Source organism: Magnolia sinica, chromosome 3, assembly GCF_029962835.1.
Source record: "Magnolia sinica isolate HGM2019 chromosome 3, MsV1, whole genome shotgun sequence".
In the NCBI taxonomy this organism is placed as follows: Eukaryota; Viridiplantae; Streptophyta; class Magnoliopsida; order Magnoliales; family Magnoliaceae; genus Magnolia; species Magnolia sinica.
In genome coordinates, this window is record NC_080575.1 from 19,242,176 (window position 1) to 19,247,076 (window position 4,901).

A 4,901-nucleotide genomic window follows, 5' to 3' on the forward strand; every position below is an offset into this window, starting at 1 on the left:
TCATAAGAAGAATGATTACAAGGAGATTCAAATGCATGAAAAGCTTGATGGGAGTGTCTTCTTCACCTACAAATCTTATAAGATAAGATGCAGAAAATATGAACATCCATAGACAACCATATACTAATAACACAACTTAAAGTTGGAATAAGACAGAACATCCAATTATTAAAGCTCTGTCCATTATCTCCCGACAGAACATACATTTATCAAATATATGTCCATTATCATGCACCTTCATGAATAAAGAGAGGAAGAACGAAATTTGGGATACATCTGTTCACCCCAGATGCAACAACAGAGCAGCTAACCAGCTGTTCTGCTGAAATATCAACGCAAAGGGAAATCTGGGGAAATTTCTGTTATAAATTGTTGTTGTCTTTGTTCTGGATGAGATTAATGGCATTGATTTTCCATGTAAAAGGTATGATCAATCCAAATAACCAGTAACAAGAGAGATTGTAGTATGTAAGTTCTACCATTCAAATACAAAAGAATTACTATAAGACCAAATCCCAATCTCTTTCAAATTTGAAAAATTTTCACTTGTAACCAACCACATCATCAAGTAGTTGAAAAATAGCAAGAACACATAAAAAGAAAAAACGGAATAATCATCCAACTAATCTTACAAAAAAGGTGGTGATGGGACATCGTAGGCAATAAATTCAAACAATGAAATAAGGAAATACAAGCCTTTTAATCATCCCATCAAAAAATGGTAACAATACAAAAACAACAACAATACAATTCACACCTCCATTGCATGGTAAAAAAAGAAAAAAAGAAAAGAAATGAAAGGTATGAACACTAAATCTCCATAAATAGAAAAAATCGAACCATCCATGTGCCTAAATGAGGCATTGAGAAAACAACAAATCCACATCCAATGTGAAAAGGCCAAAGACTGGATGGTTGTGATCTTTCAATTTGTGAGAATCTGGGGAACAAGCATCCAATTCCTTGGGCCCATGATTTGTATAACGGGCCTTAGTTACTACTAGTGGGGCCCATCACTTAACATTATGAGCCCCCACATCTTGCATATAGATGGTTAAGAGGAATACAGTAAGAAGAGGACAACACCAGTCCACCCAACGATCAGACCTGTTAAAAAGAGAAACTCAGAGACGATTGAGAAAAAAATGGTCCCTAATATGAGAAATCAAGATCCTCCAATCAGGGCAATTTTTGGATCGAGTTCCATCCAATTGGGCCAATGGCCTAGATCACCGAACCATGGCCCCCACTTGCCACAGTGCAAAGATGTGGGCCCCACAAATTGCTCTATCAACTCACCCTTAAAAAAAAGGAAAAAAAAAGAATTTTCACATTTGCTCAACCAAGAGGTGATCACAACACCACCACCAAAGCATCATCGAATCAATACAAAAACTCCATTAAACACTAAGCAATAGAAAAAGAATATTCATTTGGAAGAAAACCCAAATCACAGTTTTTCCTTTCTTGCCTCCCAAAAGAACCCAAACTGAATTTTTCCATCCAAACGCATCCGTATAACTATCTGTATAAATCAATGCAAGTTCTTGCCTCAAGTTCTCTTGGTATACTAAGCCAAACGAGTACTAAAATGGGAAAAGGGGATAAAAAGGATACGGACCGCTCTTACGATGATTTCCAGCCCTTGACCGATTGGGTCCGAGAGGAAGGACACGATACCATCTCCCTCAATCTGCCCGTTACCATACACAATGGGATCAGTGATTCCAATGGTGTGGCCCACGTGATGGATGGATAGATCCGATCGTAGTGGAATACATCATAGTGGGGCCACATAAAACACATCAGGGTGGGTCTGATCGGTGAGGAAAGAGAAGCTCACCTATTTGAAGACGCTGATCCAAGGAAGATGATGTTGTCGATGGTGATGGAAGATGCCGTTGCTCGAGGTGATGGAAGATGCCGCGGCTTGAAAATGGGAAAATAGAAATGGCGCTCAATATTACAAATCCTCTTCTAAATAAGATAACTCTTTCAAATCTGAAACAGTGTGTGTTTACCATTGTTTATAACAAAAGAATCTGTTAACAGTCGTACATGCAAGAGGGACCATTTTCTGGATGGTTAAGATTGTATTATATAATAAAATTATAAATATTAAACATTTACAACTAGAAGGATTATTTGAATGGTCTGAATAACTCTATATCATTGCCACTATTTTCATGAACGAGTCACCACTATTTTACATTTTGTAAAAACTCACTGTTTTTTTACAAAAACAAAAAACGGTAAATATAGCTTTGGAAAGGGGAGGGCTCTATGGGCCCCACCATGATGGATATGTTTCATCCACGTCATCCATCAATTTTTCAACATCATTTTGAGATATATCACCAAAAATTAGCCCTAATTAAGTCTCTGATGGACTACAAAATGAGAAAAATGTGGACAGTTGGACGTCCACCATTCAAAATGTGTGGTGCGCCTACTGGTAATTGACTTTGGGTTACTCGTCGGTAATGATGACGGATTTTAGCTGTAGCTAAAAGTACCCCAAGTCCGTTAGCTTTGCTCAATTTTTTGGTGGTGAGAGCCCTATAATAATATTTCAAAATAGATGAACGGCTTTGATATAAAACATATATTTTTGTAGGCCCTATAGAGCTCTATATCCTAATATTTTTTATCATATCATTATAAGGTATCATGCAAAACATTAGGCAGGAACAAGGCTTGAGTGGACCACAAATTGGGCATTGCACTTCCACCATTAAAAACTTCTTGGGAGCTTGAGAAGTTTCGGATCAAGCTTATTATGTGTCCCACTTGGATGAGGGGTCAGACCCAGTTTCAGCTGCATTCAAAACTCATGTGGGCCCCACGAAGTGCTTTTATATTTTTTTAGATGTCTTCACATAGTTTTAGATGGTATGGCCCACCTGAGTTTCATATACGGATGATTTTTGAGATATCTCATAAGCTAAAAGGGACACATCAAAACTATGTGTATGTCCCACCTTATTCCATGTCTGTATTAACTTATAAACTAGTTGGATCTCAAATAAACATCGTGGCGGGCCCTAAGAAGATTTCAATAGTGGGTGTCACTATCCCACTCTTTTCTATGGTGGGTCCACTTGAACTTTGGATCTGCCCCATCAATTAGATGCACCATTCCATGGTGGGCCACGAGCTTAAAAATAAAGTCAATCCATGACTTGGGTGGGCCACACTACATACTATAGTTGAGAGGGTTACCCTCCCATTAAAACATTCATAATCATTTATTGGGCCCACCTGGATGTGGTTCATAGATCCAACCCATTCATTATGTGTGTCCCACTTGGATGAGGAGTCAGACCAAGTTTCATACACATCCAAAACTCATGTAGGCCCCACCAAATGCTTTTATATGTTTTAGGGATGTCTTCACATAATTTTAGATGCTATGGCCCACCTGAGTTTCGTATATGACTGATTTTTGGACTTCAAGGGGACACATCAAATGCATGGTGTTGATGTTCAACACACATCATGGTGGGGCGCACACAGATTAACCTCATGGGAAGTTCCCATGAGGTGACCTTAGGGGCTGTTTGATTTTTAATTTCCCTGGTAAATATGGGGAAATACATCCATTTTACTTACTCCACCTTGTTTGAAATTAGTAGGGAATTACGTTTTGAAAAGCAGTCCATACAATACCTTTTATTACTAATTTAAATATGTGGGCCCCACCATGATATATGTGAGTTATCCACACCATCCATCCTTCTAAAAAATATATTTTAAGGCATGAACCCAAAAATGAGGAAAATCAAAAGCTTAAGTGGACCACACCTTAGGGAATAACGATTATTAAGACGTCAATGGTTGAAAGTTGTTTTCTCCCTAGGGCCCACATTGATGTTTATTTGTCATCCAACCTGTTCATAAGGTCACAGTCATGGATAAAGGGAAAACAAAAATATCAGTCAGACCCAAAACTTTTGGAGTCCTCGAGAAGCTTTCAATGGTAGGAGTTCAATTTCCATTGTTTCCTGTATCATGGTCCACTTGATCTTTGGATCTGCCTCATTTTTTAGCGCATGCCATAAAATGAGTTGGCTAAAGGGATGGACGGTGTGGATAAGACACACACATTATGGTGGGCCTCATAATCTTTTTAATTTTTTCCTCGGTTGACGTGAGGAGTGCTATAAATGAAAGCTGGCGGTCAACGTCACCTTGGAAATCCAGCCAAAAATACATATGTAAATAATTATTACCCATTTACCTTGAATTACCTGTGTAATTAGAAAATTAAACGGGCCCTTATAATATCAATTCACTATTTTAGGAAACTCCTTCATGGGTATTACTCTAACCGTGTAGGGCCCACCTTGATATGTTTTATGTATATCGACACCGTCCATATATTTTTCCATCATATTTTAGGATGTGATTTCAAATCATAAGAACTCAATAATCTCATGTGGGCCATACCAATCAAAACAATGATGAATAACTATTAAAAACCTTTTGAAGGCCACAAATTTGATCTTAATTTGTAGTTTACCTTCATCTAGATCTTCTTTACATTATCAACAAGTTGGATTGCAAATAAACATTATTAAAACCTTACGATGGGCTCTTTATAATTTTTAATGGCGAGGTACTATATTCTCATTCTTTCTAGTGGTGTGGTCCACTTAATATTTAAATCTACACCATTTTTTATACCCGGCCCAAAAATGGGTTGGAGAAACATAGGGGCGGCAAGGATATACAATACATCATCAAAATCTCACTTTTGTTATCTAACTTCTCAGTTTTTCTTGTCAAAATACAAAATCCAGTTTTCTTTTTTAAAAAATATATTTTTTTACAATTTGTCAATTTTTCACAATTCTGTTTAATTTTTAAAATTTTCTTTTTCAAAATATCATTTTTTTTAA